The 8,002-nt window shown below is 54.4% G+C and overlaps 1 non-coding gene across 1 annotated transcript; it reads left to right on the plus strand.

Moving 5' to 3' along the window:
* Positions 1 to 7,590: 7,590 nt before the first annotated feature.
* Trnat-agu lies at positions 7,591 to 7,663 on the plus strand. The gene has a single exon. It is a non-coding gene; the product is annotated as a tRNA-Thr (tRNA).
* The last annotated feature ends 339 nt before the right edge of the window (positions 7,664 to 8,002 follow it).

Raw genomic sequence — 8,002 nt, forward strand, 5'->3', positions numbered from 1 at the left:
ATTTGAGTTTCATCTTCTCTGATTTAGAGGGAGTTGCGGATTTCCTAAGAAAAAGTTTTCAAAAGTTAGCGACAAGTTAATGTTAATTAACTGTTCAAAAGTTAGCAAAAAGTTTACGTTAACTAACTTGTCGTAAAGGTTGCAAAAAAGTTCCGAATTTTTTTAAAACCATGTATGATAATATTTAATTGGCAGAAATGTTTTTCAACTTCTTTGTAGGTGCACGATAAGTGTACACCACACTACTTTGATATTGCTGAAAGTGATCAACACCTAAAAATTTTATAAGTTAAAACTTTTTATTTTTCTTGATCTCAACGACCATTAACAATATCAAAATAGTCCTGCTTACACTTGGAGTTCTCCGAAAGACAAGTTCAAAAACATTTTATGTTCAATCATGTTCAATCAATGTTCAATTATGTTCACCTTATGGTTACTCTAAAAATGAGGCTCGCAAGATTTTTTGACAAGTCAGTTTACGGAAACTTGTCGCTTTCATTTGATCTCTCTCATAAAGGATATCCTCACTTCCAAGAAAGTGGAGCTGCAATTTTGGAGCAGTACATCCAAATTATTTATAGTTAACGGACCATTAAAGGGATAAAAGGTCATATTTTGACCACCAACAGGCTTAACACCCCTTAAAATGAACATGTAAAGATGTGTTGATTTTTCATTGATCTAAAATATCTTTCTTTTTAAAAAAGGTTTTTTATTATTGCATCCTACATTATGCTAAACTGATGGCTACATCAAGTATCTTCACAGCAATATCATTTGAACAGAAAATTGTGTTTGTATGATCAAGATCATTTTAGAGTCTTTAAAAGTTATTTCTGGAAATGTATTTCATTTGCGTTTTGAGGACTCAGCAGCATTCTTGACACACGCTAGTGTCTACTGCACGGAAGAAGTGGCTATCACCTGTCCTACCTTCCGTGTCCAAGTCCCCTGGAGCGGGAATGCTCCGATCGCCATAATTCTCATACCGCGCTGAATCGCCCACGGTATGTAAATAAGCGACCCGTCCGGCTCGGCTCGGCTCGGCTCGGCTCGGCTCGCTCGCTCGGCTCGGCTCTGTTTGCCAGTCACCGTAAAACGATTCTCGTTTTCCGAAGCATCCGCGCCGACGAGCGGCACAGCAGTCTGCTGAAGAGGCAGGCTCGCGATAAACCAGCCCCCTCCCCCCACTACCCACCCCCTCACCCGGAGCAGCGGGACGACTGGCGAACACTTGCAGTGGTGGCGACAAAATCGTCAACCAGCGGCAAAATAAGTCGCATTCCGGTGGGCGGAGCGGTGACGCGCTACACACTAAATGTTATGAACAATTTTGTACGAGACATCAGATTTTTTTGAGCACATCAAATTTTCGTACAATTTTTGTACAAAAAACTACACGTTTTTCACCTTTTTTGTACAAAATTGTTTTTGTACAAAAAGTTTGTGTTTACAAAAAAACTGTGATGTCTCATTTGTACAAAAACATTTAGTGTGTAAGGCCTGGTTCTGGGACAGCCTGGAGAGGACGCCAGGAGAGGACGGGCGGTCTGGAGTCCCCAGGAAGAACCCTGGAGAATCCCTGGAGAACCCCTGGAGAACCCCTGGAGAACCCCTGGAGAAGGGTAGGGGTTTCGGCCCGAGAGGTCCTAGAAGGACCCCGGCGGGCTGGCGCGCGGCCCCCGCGAGCAATCTGCGAATGGCCCTCCCCCTCCCCCCAAAGGGCTTCCTTCCGTGGATCGCGAACCTGGAGTTATTTATGTTGCATAGCGGACGCACGCAGCGACACGCATTACCATGCCGCGCCGGGCTAGCCCGACCGTGCCCGCGTTCGATGGGTCGATCGTTCGATCACGCGGAGTGCTTGGCCACCTCCAGGAAGGGCTGCGCCTCCACCTACGCGCGCCTCTTGAGTGCGCCCGCCGGGCCTGCAGGCGGACTGCGAGAGTCACGCTGTCTCTCTCGCACCTGAACGGGACACCCCATGAGTGCGAGAGAGACAGAGCGACGAAAACGACTCTCGGAATCTGTCTGCTGCCGCCAAAACGCCGAAGCGCGCCTTTGTTTCCGTCCGCGGTCGGGATTTGCAGGAAATGCAGGCGGGATTAGGGGCGGCGCCCGGCGGAATCAGCCCCCCCCCCTCACCCCCGAAGCCGTCGTCGCGCCAAGCTGATCTACCGGTTTGCCTCCGTGGCAAGCCCAAGTCAAACATCTTGGCGTCCCCGTTTTGCCATGCTTTCGGCTCGCCCCCCCCCCTCCCGCCCTATTGCAAACCCTCCCCCTCCCCTCCCCCTTTTCCAAGTGTAATCTCGGCGAGTGAAAGCGGTTTGCTTTCGCGCGAGATGCGATAAGGTGGTCTGTCCAAAGGGCCGGGCCGCCTTGCGAATCGAATCACCGCACTTTTGCCGCGGCGCCAGTCATTGCGACATTCGGCGTCAACTTTTTGCGGCGACACCGCTCGAGGCCAAGCCGGGGGCCGGGGACTGACATTTCCGGGGGCCAACCACTCAAGAAATCTTGTGTCCCCCGGAACGCTCCACATCTTTGCAAATCCGAAATCTTTCCCTGAAAACGCGTCGGTAAAATTGGATGAAATCTTGCGAAATCCGACTTAATCTCTTCTCTTAAGAAATCTTCCCCAAACATCGAACGTGGTTGCCCTCTCGGGCATTTTTAAATCGGTTGACGCCCACACGGAGCATGAGTGTGAGCACGCTTAAAACCTTACGAAGTATTTTGAGCATTCACACAAACAAACTAATTTACTTTGTTTTACTAAGAAATAGTTCGTAACTTACGAAGTATTTTCTTTGTTAGCTTATGTATGCTCAAAATGCTTTGTTATAACAAACTGCTTTTCTTTGTAAGGCCCAAAACGGTTTGTAAGGTTTTCTCAGTGAGGCAGTTTCGCGACCCCGCCGCCGCTGCAGCGACGTGTGCGACGTCGTCAAGGGAGCGAAACACGGCATTGAGAAAACGAAACGCCGCGGACGGCAGCGGCGGAGACGAGGCGGGGACGCAGAGGCAACAGAAGCAGGGCGCGTCGGAGGGAATTCCCCTTCCACTGGAATGTGCGACGGCCGCGGGGGCGGCCCGCCTCTCTCTCTCTCTCTCTCTCTCTCTCTCTCTCTCTCTCTCTCTCTCTCTCTCTCTCTCTCTCTCTCTCTCTCTCTCTCTCTCTCTCTCTCTCTCTCTCTCTCTCTCTCTCTCTCAGCTGGGCGTACGCGGTACGTGCCGGGTACTAGCGTCTTCATGACGCGTGCGCGGCTGGAGCGGCTGGAGCGAGCGTGGAATGCCTGCAGCGCCACTGTACACTCCAGCCTGGAGTCTGCAGCGACTCGTTGCGGGTTTTAAATCAAGCCGCGGTGGCGCACCGCCCGGATGCCCGCTGATCGTTTGCCCATTACTTCCGGTCTGCCCCCCCCCTTTCCCCCCGACGGACGACGAGGGCCCTCTGATCTATTTGGCGCCCCTTCCTGATTCCGGGCAGTGCTTCGAGTGCTTTGCCGCTCTGTCTCTCTCAAGCCCACGCGTCACGCCGGCACGCCCCGCGAGTGCGAGAGAGACAGAGCGCCGAATCAGCCCGCCCGCGCGCCACGCAGAGGGCCACAGAGAAAGGCGTCGATATGCCGCCCCCTGTTTGGCGAGCAGGACCCTTTCGTCGCTCTGTCTCTGTCGGACTGACGCACAGTGGGCCAGAAGACCGGTGGAGCGGCCAAAATTCGAGACGCGTTTTGAGCTCTAGACTCGCTCATTAGGACTCGAACCGTACGTGTGACCCCACCAATGGATTGCTCTCCGAACGAGGAATCCATTGGTGGGGTCACACGTACGGTTAGTGTCCCATTTAGCGACTCTGGAGCTCAAAAGGCGTCTAGAATTTTGGCCGCTCCACCGGTCCTCTGGCCCACTGTGTGACGACGGGCTGTCCTGTCGGGGCGGGAGGGAGAGAGAGAGAGAGAGAGAGAGAGAGAGAGAGAGAGAGAGAGAGAGAGAGAGCGACGAGACGGTCCTTTGGAATCACCGGGCGGCTCCCCTTCTTTCACCTGGCGGTGCGTGGCGTGCCTTGCCGCGCTGCCTCACCATTTCTCGTCCTCCCCGCAGCCTCCCTGATGTGGTCTCTTTGAGATGCTCCATACAGCCAAGTTTCGTGGTCCTCGCCCGGAATTTGGACCTGCGGCCGCCTCTCGTCCTCGTTCTTCACCCGCCCCGCCTCTGTCTCTCTCGCTCCGCCAGGCGACGCCCCGTGAGTGCGAGAGAGAGGGCCGCTGCTAACTCCTTCCCTCTTATGGCATGCAACTGCCTGCCTCCCTCGCTGAGGGCCGCGCTACAACCACGGTGTTACCGGGTTCCAAGGGCCCGCGGAGCTGTCATCGCGTTCCTTGTTCAACCTCTGCCTCTGCCTCCCCCTCTGCCCTCTCCCTCTCCCTCTCCTCTTCCTCTTCCTCTTCCTCTTCCTCTTCCTCTTCCTCTTCCTCTTCCTCTTCCTCCCCCTTTCTCTTCCTCTTCCTCTTCCTCTTCCTCTTCCTCTCCCTTTCCCTCTTTCTCTTTCGGTTCGTTGCATGCGGACCGGGGGGTAGCAAGTTGGAAATAAGGAGGGAACGTGGAAGAAGGTAGCAGCGGGCGGCAGATGGGGGGCAGTGGGGTGGCCGAGGTTGTCGCAAGTCGAGGCGCGGGGCTACGCGGCGCGGCGGCGCGGTATCACAAGTTCACGCGCGCTCCTCTCTAGGTCATCAAGATGAGGAACGGGCCCAGCCCGCGTAATATCCAGCAGAGGAAATTAAAATCAATGTTATTGCCTGGGAAGCGAGTCTGAAAATTGTGTTTACCCAGCACGCCTTGCTGCCGTGCTCGCACCTTGATTGCGAGCGTTCCGAGCGTTGCGAGGCAGTCAGCCGGACACGCTCGGAGCAGTGTAGTGCCTCGGCGGCCTCAGCCCATTTGAACAGAGACTTGAACAGCATTGTATAAAGCAGCCAACTCTTGGCAGGGTCTGCTTACTGCATACACTCTCATTCCAGGAACGTGACATCACGTTGAAACGAACGTGACGAAATGTCACGTTCGTTTGAGCATTGTGTCACATTCGTTTGGGTGTGAATTGGCCAAAAACCAGCTTGTTTACATTCAAACGAATGTGACAATGCTTAAACGAACGTGACATTTTGTCACGTTCGTTTCAACCTGATGTCACGTTCCTGGAATGAGAGTGTAGCATGCATTTCACTTGAGTTTTCAGTGCAGTAGCATTCACATTAAATTTAATCCTTTCAGGCACGAACCGTGCAAGGTGGCTCAAAGTTGCATATTTGGCTTTTGGCGAACTAAGGGGTGTCCGTGTCCAAAGATTATTTTGAACCAAACTGGGATGTCCTACCATGCTTAGTTAAAGTAAGGTAAGCTTAGACGAACCGAAAAATTGGAGAGACATGTCCTGTGACGCTCTGCAAAGCAAAGCTGGCTCTGACGTCAAATCCCCGATGCGACGTCGACGATTCCTCCAGCAGGGCTCCACAATGAGTCCCATTCCCCTCCAGAGAGTTGCCGCGCTGCTCCAGCATGGCTCCAGCGCGCCGCTTGGGCAGGCACCTCTCGCTCTGTCTCTCTCGCACTCACGGGGCGGCCCGTCGGGGTGCGAGAGAGACAGAGCGGCCAGCCTGCAGGGCGCCCCGCTCCAGCCCTTCCCGCCGTAAAGTTAGTGCAAGCAACTTATTTCCACCTGCTGGCGCTCTAGCGCTCTGCTGCTCTGCTCTAGCGCTGCTCTAGCGCTGCTCGCAGCGCGGGGACGCGCCGCCTTCAATTCCACCGCCTTGCCAACTGCGAACGCCGCGCGCACTGCTGCCAACACAAATAATGACCAACTCACGGCCTTCTTAAAGAACTAACGAGAGCAAACACGGAAAGGCGGGAAGGGGCGCAGCCTGGCAGCAGACTGATTCCGAGAATCGTTTTCGTCGCTGTGTCTCTCTCGCGCTCGTGGGGCGTCCCGTGTAGGTGCGAGAGAGACAGAGCGACGAAGACGACTCTCGGAATCAGTCCGCAGTCAGCGGCGTGCGAAACGCGGGCCTTGTTCTGCAGGTGCATCGCCGCCTCGCCCTGCCCGCCCGAGGAGTCGTTGCGTCGCTCTGTCTCTCTCGCACTCATGGGGCGCCCCTTTAGGGTGCGAGAGAGACAGAGCGACGAGGCATCCCCTCGGAAGCAGGCGACTACCCACTGTAGGACTCCAAGGCCGCCTAGCCGGCCCCACGTTCATTTCCCCCGTCTTCATTAGGGTGCTTACTGCGGGGGAGGGGGAGGGCGGGAAGGGTTGGCCGGCCGGCCTCGCCGGCGGGCGCAGCACGCCAGGGCACCGCCTTCCCTTCCTTTTTCCCGCCGGGATGCGCCTTTTTGATTAACTTGCGTCAGGTCGGGGGCGAAGTGCACGGCGTGGCACGGCGCCACGGATAAACTCGGCCAAACAACCAACTCGACACTGTGAAACTCTACGAAGCACGGCTTCGTAATGCATTGTAAATCCATTGAAAAAGAAATGCCTCCCATTCACGGAGAAAAATCCTTTGTTGTGGTGATGAACTTTGTTCGAAATGCTAAAGTCGATACAGACACTTGGAGGACAACAAAAACAAACCCCTACGACGTTATCTCTGACGGTGTCAGGTCGAAGCGACCCGCTTTTGGTTGTAGGTATCGATCGACTTTTCGATTGCAGCTATCGAATTTAGTACATCGGACAATGTTTGATCACCACAATAAGTGACTTTTTCCGCGTGAAGGAGCAAAATTCTTCGAAAAAAAAAAGCATTTCTTACCAACGAATTCTGAGTGTGTGCGATGGTGCGAATGAAAACGGCCGGGCGGGTCAAATGCGTTGAACGCATCGAGTTTGCGCGCCAACCGCGTCGCCCTGACGACTCCATTCCCCGCTCCGCCTCGCCGGCCTGAATTTGAATTTAAACCCGCGCGCCGTGTAAGTCGGGCAATTGGCGCTCCTGTGTTTTACAGCCTGGCTACGAGCACTGCTGCGAGCACTGCTGCGAGCGGACCTAGAGATTGCAGCCCTGGGTGCAGCACACAGTGGAGTGGAGAGGAGTAATAGAAGTGAGGAGGGGGGGGAGCTCGTCTCATTTCGGCCCTCCGCGGCACATGGTGCCATGTGAGATACTGCGTGCTAAAGTTGGTAGCCCTGCGCAGCGCTGCGCAGCCTTGCCAAATCAACGGTCGGAATGACCATCCCGCTGCACTCGGGCCGCCGCCTGCAGACTGATCCGAGAGTCGTTCTCGTTGCTCTGTCTCTCTCGCACCCACACGGGACGCCCCATGAGTGCGAGAGAGACAGAGTGACGAAAACGACTCTGAAGAGTGTCACAGGCGGACAGGCCCGCCGTGCGGGTAGGCAACCCATTCGACGCGAACACGGGCGCCCGGCGAGTAGGCAACCCAACGTGCGCGGCGTGGGGGGCCGCGGCGAGCGGACGGAAGTCCCTTCGACAGGCGGACAGACAGACGCTCAGATCCACGCACCGTCGCGAGGCGGTCGACGACGCCGACCTTGAGCACCCCAGATCCCTCCTGTCTCTGCCATCATCCGCCTCCATAGCTCAGTGGTTAGAGCACCAGTCTAGTAAACTGGGGGTCGAGAGTTCGATTCTCTCTGGAGGCAGTGATTTATTTTCATGGAGAATGGCTCGTGAGAACGAGTGTATTCTAGTGGGGAATGACTACTCATTAGCGGTGCTACTGATCACGGTCAAGCCCATCCAACTGAAGAAACTGCGAGAAATGTCCTGTAAAGAAAGCATGATCAGGGAGGCAGAAAACACGGCCTTATCTATCTGTTGATCCTTTTTCACTTTGCTACGCTACTTAGTGTAATACAGAACGAACGGAACTAAAAATTTGAAATTTGGCCCACGCTCATGCGATTCTGCTCGTGGGCAAAATACGAGAACAAACCTGAGTCGACTCTTTTACACCGGCAATGTCAGTGACCCCCTTGGGC

Source organism: Thrips palmi, unplaced genomic scaffold (assembly GCF_012932325.1).
Source record: "Thrips palmi isolate BJ-2018 unplaced genomic scaffold, TpBJ-2018v1 HiC_scaffold_11, whole genome shotgun sequence".
NCBI classification, from domain to species: Eukaryota; Metazoa; Arthropoda; class Insecta; order Thysanoptera; family Thripidae; genus Thrips; species Thrips palmi.